Source organism: Labrus mixtus, chromosome 1 (assembly GCF_963584025.1).
Source record: "Labrus mixtus chromosome 1, fLabMix1.1, whole genome shotgun sequence".
Taxonomy (NCBI): domain Eukaryota; kingdom Metazoa; phylum Chordata; class Actinopteri; order Labriformes; family Labridae; genus Labrus; species Labrus mixtus.
In genome coordinates this window covers 12,295,631-12,308,490 of record NC_083612.1, presented here as the reverse complement: position 1 = coordinate 12,308,490, position 12,860 = coordinate 12,295,631, and the positions used below count along the sequence as shown (strand labels likewise).

The 12,860-nt window shown below is 37.7% G+C and overlaps 1 protein-coding gene across 2 annotated transcripts in view; it reads left to right on the top strand.

Annotated features, from left to right (window-relative positions):
- The window catches only part of tspan4a (tetraspanin 4a), a 150,500-nt gene that overhangs the window by 106,560 nt on the left and 31,080 nt on the right, over positions 1-12,860 (top strand). The gene's annotated exons all lie outside the window — the stretch shown is intronic.

Here is a 12,860-nt window from a genome sequence, read left to right as displayed (position 1 = left end):
ACACCTTGATTGCTCTCATCATGATATATTCTGTTATTCTTCTGCAGCTGAATCAGCCCGGCTATAGAAAAGCCCCTCATGCGTCATGCAGATTGCTGATGCTCCAGATAGATGCTGGCGGGTAAAATGATGCCTCTTAGCATCCTGGTTATTTGACATTCCTACATGCAGTGTTGTTTGTTGAATAAGGAGATGGCATGGCAGCTGACATTCTGCATGCATATCAGTTTAATAAAAATGATTGTACTGTGCCTCCTGCACACACACACACACACACACACACACACACACACACACACACACACACACACACACACACACACACACACACACACACACACACACACACACACACACACACACACACACACACACACACACACACACACACACACACACACACACACACACACACACACACTTCAGGAAAACATCTCAAGGCTACGACCGGAAAAAATACAATCTGTCCACAATTTCCTCTCCTTGTTAATAAATCTCAATTTATCTCAGCTCATCCATTTTGGATGATTTCCCTCCTAAATAAACAAGTCAGGCAAGAGAAAAGGAGCGACTGAGCAGCCCCTCTCCTAATATGAATATGTAATCCCTTCACATTTCAGGTCAGGTTTTAATAAAGCATTTAAAGGGCATTTTAAAAAATCCCATCCAGCATTACCTTAATTAACTTTTTGAGGGCTTTATTTGTTTGGACATATTTACAATAATTAATTTTTGTCATTTGAAAACTATCAAACCATTTAGACTACTGTGTATGCTTTGACAATGCTTTTTTATCCATCCTTAAACATCGATCAAACACACAGAAACAAACGCCTTCACAACGGGTATTAGTAGGACTTTGAGTATTAGTGAGATTCGTAAAGCACTGGAGGGAATTACATTCTTTAAGTCTGTGTTGATGTTATGAATGACTCAAAAAGTTTTAATCACGGTCCAAGTGCCTCCAGCGAAGAATGCCTCTAAGCTCTTAAAAAATTCTGTTTGTTCTGTTATCTTTTAATAGAGAGCTACTGCTGCCTCTATTCACTACAGTTGAATTATTTAACAACAAAAGAGTCTGAATGTGTTGCAATAATAGAATCAAAAGTCCATCGCATGTATTGTTATGTTTTAATCAAGTGATTGAAATTTAATTACAGGCGGAAACAAGCAGCAGTGAATGGGCAGCTGCTTTTGTATCATTTCATGGTTGGTCCTTTATTAATGTCCTATTAAATTAAGATTTCAAATGTATTAAAGGGCCACTAAGGATTCATTCCATTGTAGATTAAGCACTTGATCATTTTTTTTAAACTAACTGATTAGTTTTTTACACCACACACTGTCAGGTGGGAAAGAATTATGTCTGTAAGCAAAATGTGACATCTTAGAAACACTGTTTTTGAGTGTTCCACAGCAGCAAAACACAAAGAGATTTGGTGTATAGATATGGAATAAAGAGCAAATCCTTAGATTTAAAAAGTTATTGTTTGACAATATTTGAGTGTATTTGGATACAAAGAATACACAAAAAAACTGGTTGATCTATTGACAAAATGTTGGCGAGAACAAGTCCATTTATTTATTTTAGATAACACTCTTTCCTGCTTGCTCTGCCGAGTCCTCGCAGCAGACAACTGTCCACCAATGAGTCTGGCCTTTTAAAAAGATGTTTTTCCTTGCCTCTGTTTCAGAGTGCTTATTTCATGATGGATAATGTTGGGTGTCTACAGAGTACAGTGTAGACCTTCTCTTTATGTTAAGTGTCATGAGATAAATTGTGTGTTAAATAACCTTCATTGACTTAAAAAACTGATAATTGTATTCTATAAAACAGACTCAAGTGTCCTTAAAGAAGATAAAGTGAAATTTTCTTAACTAAAAAATCCCCAGGTGCGGTCTGAGGATAATGTATGGTACAGAGAACTCCCTCTAGAGGACCTTAATGACCACTGGAGGAGATGACTACAAGCATAGATCCCAACCATAAATCATTGGTAATTTCAAAACCACTTGTGTTACATTATTCATGTGTTAGGACAGAGAGCCTTATCCCTGAAGACTTACGCCAAGGCCGACTCTGACTGTAATGCCTTTGTACATACATTTCTGTAAATAACAACCTACTTTGATACTTCCCCCACTTTCTGTCTGTATTAGATTTGCAACCATAGACCTTGGAGTTGCTTCTCTGTGCAGGCTTTTATCTCCTTGTTATTGTTGTTTTTTTGGGTGATTATGTGATAGCCTAATGTGTTGTATTTCCATCCAACTTTGTCTTTGGTGGTGTGCCCTGATGAGAGTTTCTGGACTGGGCCATGAGCCAATCAACCCTCTTCTGTTTAGCTTTTAATGAATGTTTTCTTTTGTCACGCCTCACCTTTCTCGTAAAATGTGTGTTCCCTGATGTTTAGTGCACCCCATTATTCAGCCCCTGAATTATTCAGTTTTGTCCACCCAGGAGGGGACTAGGAACCAGAAAAAACCATTGAAAAGTTACGGATGGCAGATGATCTGCAGAGTGGTTACACCAGGGGAGATCTCACAGTAAAGAATGGGTCGCCATTACCAGTGCCTCCATTGATATTTTTCAAACAGCATGGGACTTGTTTACTTTGTAAATGTTTGAGTTTGGTCACTGTTGGAATAGTGAACAACGGCAGTATCTCAGACTTGGTCGTTTTATTATGTTGCAAAGAGCTTTTTGAACTTTTGTAAACTCAACTTGAACATTCATTGTGATATTTAGTTTCTTTACTGTCATTATTCTTACACTCATTATTCTTAGACAGATCTCTACATGCCTTCCAAATGTACTGTGATATGGAGACAGGCGAATAGACTTTTTAAGCAAAGCAATCCTTGTTTTGAGCCTCCAGAGAAGCATCAATATGACTGCATTGTAGATCGATTTTATTTTATTAAAGAATATGGGATCTATGTCTGCAATTTCCTACAATGTTAGAGCTTGTTATTAAACACACAGTGAATCTCTGTTGACGTGGGTTGCAGCTTTTACATTGTTAGTTTAAAAGGGAAATACAATTAAAGTTCTGTTTTATGTAATGAGGAAATTAACTGACAACAGGGAAAATAAATGCTTGTGCATGATGGATGATTTGATCTAAATGAAAATGTGTTTTTTATTGGATTAACTGTTGTAGTTCTGCATAAATCCTGGCTTTTTTCTCTCTGCTGCTGTGACAGTGATGAATACGATAAAAACAGTTCTACAGCTATTTTGTACCAACTCTAACTTCCAGGTAATGCAAAAACTTGATGATGTGAAAAAACACACATTCAAAACATTTAAACCTCATTGAAACATTGTATACAGGGTGTCGAGGAAGATTAGTTTGAGCGTTTAAAAATGCTTGATTCAAAACCTAGTGTGCTCCAAAACCACAAACAGTACATTAGTTATTTGCTTGAATTTGCTTTAAATGTGGCATGCAAACATGTTGTATGTGGAGAAGCAAAGCAAAACTGTTCCAAATATCTTCATGCACACAAATATTTCTGGACCCGCATTTTATGAGATCCTTTAAGATATTACTTAAATCTTACTTAAAGTGTCCAATGGTTTTTGTTGATCTACTTTAACTCCGTTCATCAGGACATGCTGATTTGAGATACTCCATCACCATGGTAACTCCTTTGAAGCGGTCCTGCAGTTTTGAGTATACAAGCCTCTGCCATTCCTACAGTGTGCAAAGCCCTCCAGACGCCATAACTTAAACAGAGTGCAGCAGTGGGTGCATGTTGATGAACTCTTTCTCAGGCTTCAGGGATGGTCACGCTCACTGGTCCAGTTTATTACACCTGCTTTAGACGTGATAAAAAGCTCCGTGACGCAGCTGGAAGCAACATCAAACAGCTCACACATCTTCCATGCGGCTGAAACGGTCACCGTTTGTTTCACTTTGTTAGTCCCTTTGGATGATGAAAAGGTCCTATGGGGTTAACTTTAGGGGAACCACTGAGATTCAAAGTGTCAAAGTGAATAAAAATGATCCTGACTCAGCGGCGTGATATTGAAAGTTGATGCATGGGTGTTTTATGCTATCTCAGTGTGGGTTTACAGCCGTGTCTGCTTGGCTTTATCGTCCCCTCAAGGGAAAATCAGCCCGTCAGACAAACATAAACGGAGAAATAACAGCAGCAGACCACCAGTGATATTGTGCCTAAGGTTTAGGGAACAATCAACAATCTTGTTCTCATAGAAGTTATCATTTGTAATATTTATGTTGCAATTGTTATGACAGAAGCAGGAGTGGTGGAGTAGAAATAGTAGTCCTGGTAGTAGGACCTGAAGAAAGTCTGATCTTATGACAGTCTCACGGTATATTGACTATCCTTCAGTTTAAGAGTTAAGTTAATGGGCTTCTCACTTCTTCATTAAGTCTTTGTAATGCAATGCTTGTTGGTACAATTTGCATGCTTGTCTTGATATATCTGCTTATGTATTTAGTTTACTGGAGTAAATCTGCCCACTCATTAAAGTGTAGCTGCTTCATTGCTTGCAGTGTAGTAGTAAATCAGTCAGCTATCTTGCAGACTGTACAAGTGAAATGTTATTTTGGCCCCAAGCCAACATAAAACGGAAACATCTTCTGCAGGAACTCCCAGACTTTACAGTATCTGTCCATTTAAATTATACCAATGAGCTATAAGGTTGCTAGAAGCAGAAGAGCCTGAATAAGGTAACAACAAAGTAAAGACAAATCTTTAATCAGATCTTATGGACACTGTTAAAACAGCGTCATACCAATTACTCCCAAGCTAACACAAACCACCTCAACAGACTCAATATGTTAGCACACAGAGCTGAAACGTAAGAATTGTTAAGTGAAGCAGTATCTTTGGATCAGCAAAAGAAAGCTTTCAGGTTGCAAACAGAACATGAAGACAATCGCTCTCAGCTCAAAGCAGCTTGACAGTGATTTCATGCTCACTAGCAAACTTAAGTTAAAGTTTGATAAGAGACTAGACAACTATAACGCCAGGATATGGAAAGAATTAACCTCAAGCTCAAACATTGTGACTACTTTCACCTTCAAATTCTACTCAAAGCTGGCGTGAAGCAAAACCAGGAATAAAAACAGGGTTTTTGGTAACATGCTACACCAGTGACATTTAAAGGCCATGAATTCAATCACAGGTGTTTTCACTTCCAGCTTAATAGACCTCTGCTGAGGTTAAATTAAAGGGCCGCTCTACAGTTGGCATTAATGCTCTATGAGAATTATAAAGTTGTTAATAGACAATGAGTATCCAAAAAGCCTATAGGTGCTGGACACCAACGAGTTTAATGCAACTTCAAAGAACAATATCTATTGTATGTTTGTAGAGATTTGAATACTCTTCCACCACTGAGTACAATATTTGTGACAACAGTGGTCATTTCAAGAATTAGATACATTTATGACCTCACTCAGCCTGCAGGGATTCCAAAACGTCTCACCGATCGCATAAATAATGGAGTGAACACTGGAATGAAACCAACTAATCGAAAATGCTGACACTCAATGGAAACCATACAAGTGAAATAATTGGCTATCCCTGCTCTAACTCCTTGACAGGTTACCCCTGGGGTGCATATAAAGCTGTTGTGCAACTCCATTGATAGGACCAGGACAAAACCAGATCAATAACTGAGAAGCTGTGTTTGTGCCACTGATTATAAAACTTATTACATCAGAATCCTTTACATTGCAACAGATGTATACACAGGGCCCTCTTTGTACTGTATAATTGCACTAGTTTTATCGCTCCACTGTTGAATGAAAGCAACCATAAATACGTCATTGCTTGTACTCAAACACAGGCACACACAATCAATCAAACAAATATATCTCTGCGCTATGAACTGCCTTTGATTTCAAATTCAAATCTAATACCTGTTCAACACCAGCTGTGCTCCACAGCAGACTTCAGTTTTCTTTGACTTCAAACACCGTTTGCAACAAAGGCCCTGTAGCGCAAAAAGGTTTATTTTTTGACATTCATGGGTTAAAATTAAAAGAAAAAAAGTCAGTCCAAAGACAGTCTTAAAATGCTCCATGTCGTCAGTCTGTGATGTTCACTGCAGTTGTCATTCACCTTCTTGTACTGATTTCAAACAAAGCACAAAGGTCTTGTGATTGAAGGAGCTACGGGGGATGGGTTTTTACAGACCTTTGATTTTGATGCAACGCACAATAACCAATAACACTAATAAATATTTATATTACATAAGAAAGAGATTCACTTACTTCTGTATAGAATTTAAATAAAGATTACTACATTTACAACACAACTTTACAATGTGTCTTGTAGTGCATACATAATTTCACATGTCAATAAAAATTACAAATGCATAAAAAAAGAAAGAAAAACCGTGATCTAAAATCTAAGTCACCACAAAAAACTATATGTGGATTTAAAAAACAAAGTGAGCAAAAGGCTATTATAGCACTGACTAGATTTAGACAAGCGTACACAACGCAGCTGCCTGCTAGCTGTAGCCAACATTAGCCCCAATGCACACAGCATATACAGAAGTAGATTACATTCAGCTCAGTATGCAAACTTACTGTTTTATTGAAGCTCTTTCAGGCAGTCCTCTTGCTATTCCTCCTCATCATCTTTATTATGCTCCATGTAAGGCAACACAATGTTTCGACCAATTTAGCATCCTTAATGACAAAATCAGCCGTAAGTGATTGTTACAATCAGCATCCTCCACTCAGCCTGGTACCTGTTGGTAATAAAAGGAAAGTGGTCCATAATTAGCAGATTAGAATTAACCTTTTGTATTCCTCTGAAACAATACGACTATTTCAGTAACTGACCAGACACGGTCACATTTATGTTTCCCCCACAACGCAATAGGACTAGATCCTTAAGTATGTACTAATTCAAACTTTGAATCATGAATCCAGGATGGTTTTGAATAGAAAATAAGATTCTGAATCGAATCATGACCCCAAGAATTGAAATCAAATCGTATCGTTAGACACCCGAAGATTCACAGCCCTAACAGTGTTTATTCCATAAATTATTCCATCACAAAATCAGGGGGGCTTATGGAGGTCCAGCCTTTTTTAAGGAGGGGCTTCAGACCCTGGATGGTCCCTCTTTAATGTTTACAGATTTCACCCTGACAAGCTTTATCTACTTCTGCTAAAGATATTTAGTCTGTGCATGCAGAGGAATGGCTTTTTGAAAACCAACAGCACAGAGGCGTGAAAAGAAGATTTTATATTTAGAGTGAATAAATAAATACGAGAGCTGTGACATTTACTTAAAAGCAACATCTCATATAGTTGTGTTCTATTTTAACTAAACTGGGTTCTGACAACGGTGAAGAGAAATTGTAGGTCTCTCCATCTCTGTAACAATACATTTATCTTTTTTTATTTGCTTTTATTCACAGAAGGTATCATCTGAAAAGAGACCTTTCACCATTGATGATAAGGCATTGACTATCGAATCGTTTGAAAAAGTGCTCAGATGAATGAGGTTATTTACATCTACATGTCACGAGGCAAACTCCACGATTAACTAATGCTATATTAACAAAGCTCCGCAAAAAGCCACAAAAAACAACATGTGTTGAGTATATATTTTTTCACTATAAATATGAACTTTGAAAATCGACTTTAAGTTATTGTTGTGAAATCAACCAAGTTCAGAGGCAAATGTCATCATCATAGTAAGAATGTAAACAAGATACAGTTTTAAAATACATGATAACGGGAGAGAAAACATCAACAAATCTGAAAAAGGAAACAAGAGGCGGATCAGTGATATCAATAAGCAGAATAGTCGTACAAAAAGATATTAAACTGTGGACAAAAAGCTTAGGGAGGTTTAATACTGCTGTTTCAAATCCACAAATCTGTCTCTTGTGTTTGGGAAAAACAGGTTCATATTTCTAAAAGTAACAAAATGGTCTCTGAAAGCCAATATAAAAAAAATCTCTATGTTATCGGCCCTACAACTAAAAGGTTGCTGTTTGGCACTGTGAAAAAGTCTGCAGTTTACACTCCTCTATATACTGTGCAGTTCTTCTCAGATAGAGGAACACATTGTATAGAGTTAATAATTAATAAATCAGTATTGAACTGTATGTTCAGTGCTGCTGTTGAACCAGATACAATCCCTCACAGAATTGAAGGACCAGGAAAACAACGTTGATAGTTGTTTACAGAATTTCAAAGTGGAGCTGGGTATCACACCTCAACACATTTCAAAATGTGTTTTTAATGTGTTCATAGTACCAAATGCTGCTACGGCCATGGCCCACAATGACGATTAGACTATATAATGAAACAGCCTGTGATAATTGATACATTGCAATGTTATCATGACACGTCTCAATATCTGTTTAAATGTACAATATGTAAAATTGTATGACAATATTTACATTAAAATATCTATAAAAATTGACTAAACCTATGTTAAATATACATTTTTTTCTTGAGTACTTACATTACCTCAAATATTTCCAACAGTTATCAAAGCCACAGAAATCCGTAATTTTAGAATTGTAACAGGATGTGTCTTGGTGAGGCGGCCACCATGATGAGCCGCCATGACAGACAGAATGTTTATCGTTGCCGTGGAAACACCGGATGTTACGTCGGAGACAGGTAAATATGAAGGGGGAGCTGCTACTGAACGCTGCCTGTTGCTGTATGTGCTGCTGTGATTAAAACGTCTTGTAAATTACACTTGGACACATCGTCGGTACACATATTCTCTTCCTCAGGTTTGATCCGCCCGTTCATCTTGGGGGCAGCGGGGTAGCAGGAAGAACTCCTATGATACCCCGCTAGCCTCGACGTCATCTTTTGTTATTGTAGTATTGATTGAGAGCCCCCTGGCTGCAGAATCTACCTATTATATCTTTAACTGAAGAATATTAAATGCCCCTAAAAAGGTAAAGCAAAGGATTGAAGGATTTATTTTCTGCACTTTGGTTCACTTTCAACTCTTATCATGCTTCTGCCTTTTACTTCTTTTCCCCGCTTACCATCATTATCTTGCTGTCTCCTTTCTAACGTTTCTCCCGCTGTCAGCTTCTTCTTTGGCCAATTAACCTGCAATCATAATAATAATAATAACATTATTTATATAGCACCTTTTAAAAACACAGGTTTACAAAGTGCTTTGACAAACAGCAAAAACAAGAACTAAGTAAACTAAACCAAGCACAGAAGAACATAAACAACAGCAAGAACATAACAAATGCAAAATACTAAAAATAATTAAATACAATTCAACAGAAAAGAACCCATAGTGCACGATACCCAACAGACATATATAACCCGACCATCACAAGAACCATCATAAGAACCCAGGCAAAACAAGAACCCAACAACACGAGCTGAGACCAAGAGGACCAAAGATTTAAAAAGATGTAAGAAACTAAAAGAGCTAAAAGCAAATAAAAAGAAGTGGTTAAAGGATAAAAAAAACCTATAATATTAATACAAATAAAAAGTAAATATAAATATAAAACATAAATAAACAAAGTAAGATAAGAAATTACCAAGTTAAAACATAAGAGGAGTTAAGATATGAGTATAAATAAAGAGCATAAATAAAAGGAGAGATAAAAATAGTAAAACCAGTAAGAAAAGACATTAAGAAGACGACATCACATAAAAGCAAGTCTGTAAAAGTACGTTTTAAGAAGGGATTTAAAAGAATTGAGTCTTATCTCCTCAGGGAGGTCGTTCCAAAGTCGAGGGGCCCTGACGGAAAAGGCCCGGTCACCTTTAGTTTTAAGTCTCGACTTTGGAACGACCAGGAGGCCCCCACCTGAGGATCTAAGACTGCGGGCTGGCTCGTATGGTGTCAGTAGCTCGGTTATATAGCTTGGAGCCAGCCCCGTCTGTGCTTTAAAAGTAATGAGTAAAATCTTAAAATCGATTCTAAAACTTACAGGAAGCCAATGTAATGAAGCTAAAATTGGAGTGATGTGATGTCGTCTGTTACAACCAGTAAGAAGCCTAGCTGCTGCATTTTGGACTTGCTGGCGGCGAGACAGTGACTTATTTGTGAATCATGTTACCCTCAGACACATTTAAGCGCTATAGTGAGGAATCATTAAGTAGTGACGGGGTGGGTGGAATTGGCAAGGACAACTGCTTTATATTTCAAATCAAAATATTGATATTTGTCAAGAGCGATTTGTGTCTTGTATCACACGGGTCACTCTTAGTTGGGAATAAGGTTTTTTTTTTTTAGTTAACAATGTTCATAAAGCAACATGTTGAATATTTTGGCTCTTTATTTGGTAAAAGGATTTGAAATGTTTTCCTACCTTCACCTTTCCACCTACTTTTAGTATAGCATGACCACTTTTTTACTCAGTCCCTTCTGTTACTCTACTGTACTATTAAATAACACAACTACCATAAGAAAAAAAAGGCATGGAGAACCATTTGGACTTTGACCTGCTGCAACTCCATCATAACCAGTGCCTTATCTCAGAGAGCATGTACATGCGTCTCCTCCTGCCAGGGTCATTAGTGCTCTCACCTCTACATGATGTTACATATCAGGTCAGGGCAGCAGGAGGTGTTTCCTCTGCTACCCAGCCTCTGAGGTTTGAACGAGGTAGATGTCACAAGGCAGCTGTGGAGGTGATTTCCTATCCGCTTGTGTTCTTTGGGACAAGTCAAGGTGAGGTAATGCTGCTGTAAAAAGAAAGTCATGAAGAGCTATGGGAAGACCTCATCCACTAACCCAAAGGGCGCCGGAGCGGTTCATATGAATCATGGCTGCTGTTACATTTACAACAGCAGATGTAGCAGCAGCCATGTATTTAGTTCTGATACTTGTTAATTCAGGGATGGAAGTTAAAGTCAGATTTATATTTCAGTTGTCTCATACATGGCTCAATTACGAACACCATCCAATGCTCTGGCTCTCTAACATGCACACTTAGCGTCAAACATAAGCTAACTAGCGTCTTTAACCATATCAAAAGTTCCCTGGCATCAGGAGGTCCACAGCTTTTTCCTGCCAGTGTTTCTCTTGTTTCTATCTTTCCTGATAACAGGGGGAGGAGTTATCAAACAGACATGCCTGCAGTTGCCATGGTGCTTCCAAAAGCTGTCTGACGGTTTGTGCAGGGGCAAACAAGAAAAAAAAACCTGAGGTCGGGGGAATTGGCATTGGAAACATGCCAGAAATTCTGCCATCTGGTAGCAGCTGAGATAGCAGGTAAAAGCTGTGCAATCAACCTGAAATTTGGCCCGATTTAAATATCAGTCATGCGAAGATTTGGTCTAAATCATCCTGAAATTGCACAGTGTATCCTGGCTTTAGCTAAGCTAGTATTTTAGCTAGCGTAGGGATCAAATCATGACTTTGGCACAGAATGAAATGTATCAACAACTCTAAGATGGATTGTCATTAAATGGGGTTAAGCTCCCTCTGATTTGTATCGATCTCTTTCTACACCTTACGTTGACCAATGCTTAAATGTATTCCCAAATACCTTCCTCAGCTGGAAGATTTTTTGGTTCTAACTAGCATTTAACTTTAGTGAGATGTTTTTGGATTTATGTTAATGTTGCACATATTTACTCTCATGACTGAAGACTCTTAAGCTTGTCTAAAAATACACTTAACTATTTTTTAAAGTAATTTTCTGTTCTTTATTTAGTTACAATTTATTCACAACTATTACGGCACCATTAGCAGACTATAGGAGATTACATTTGTTTAAACCTTTTCAGAATATCCTCATATCTGCCTACATTGCCTATGTAGTTTGTTTGTTTCTAAGAAAGTGTTACCTAATGTTCAGAGGTTTTTCATGCTTATCTGAATAAGAACCTGCCCTCATAAGAAGAATCTGTTTTTCTGCTGTGCAAAACACCTCTTTTCATCCTGTTAGCTGTGTTTGAAATTGAAATGCAGCTTTCCCATTGAGAAAATGTCTTGTGGTAAATTCTGTTGACATGCATCATTTCTCCTGAGATCGAGGATCTATTTCAGCTGTCACTCTCTCTCACATCACTGTATTCTCTTCTTGGCTCTGTTCCACTGTTGTCAGCCTGAACATTAAAAAATTGTGGAATAATTTGAAAAGGAGAGGGCTGAGTATTCACTTGTGAACAGAGCATGACTGTGATCACTCATGCGGTAAAACAAACTACAAGCCTCACACATTATAAGTGCAGACGTACAACTCACGAGACCAGCTGGAATCCCATTTTAAGCATGATAGCTCCACTTTTTCCACATCATTACTGTTCTAGCTTAAGCAGTCAAGACATTTAAGCTTGTCAGGATATCAAACTGCAGCACCCCTGTCTGAATACATTTCAAGCATGAGAAATTTTTATTTCGTTCAGACTTGAGAACTGCAATTAGATAAACACCGCTAGCTAATCAGGTTGCTAAAATGCACCCACGTCAGGGCAATGTTAATATGAGAGACCAATTGAGATAATCGACAAACAGACAAGACATTTGTTTGGGGAGTCTTGAAATATCTGTGACATGGGAGCGTGAAGTTTGAATGCTGCAGATAACGATGAGGAATCGCAGAGACGGTAATTATGAATCATTTAAATTGCAATCTGGGTAAGACCCTGATGTTGCAGAGGAGCACATGAGAGTGAAGCTTTGCAGGAGGAAGCAAACTCAACTATGCCACCTCTGCAGCAAATCTATGTAAATAAGCATAATAATATTACATCAGCCACATACAGCGTGATACTGAATTCAGATAAGTAACTCTTAAATTACTGAATATATATTTATAGTATTATATTTGACTATTTAACGATTACATTTTTTAACAGCAATTAATTGCTAAATTATGAAGAAAAAATAAATAGAATGCAATTTAT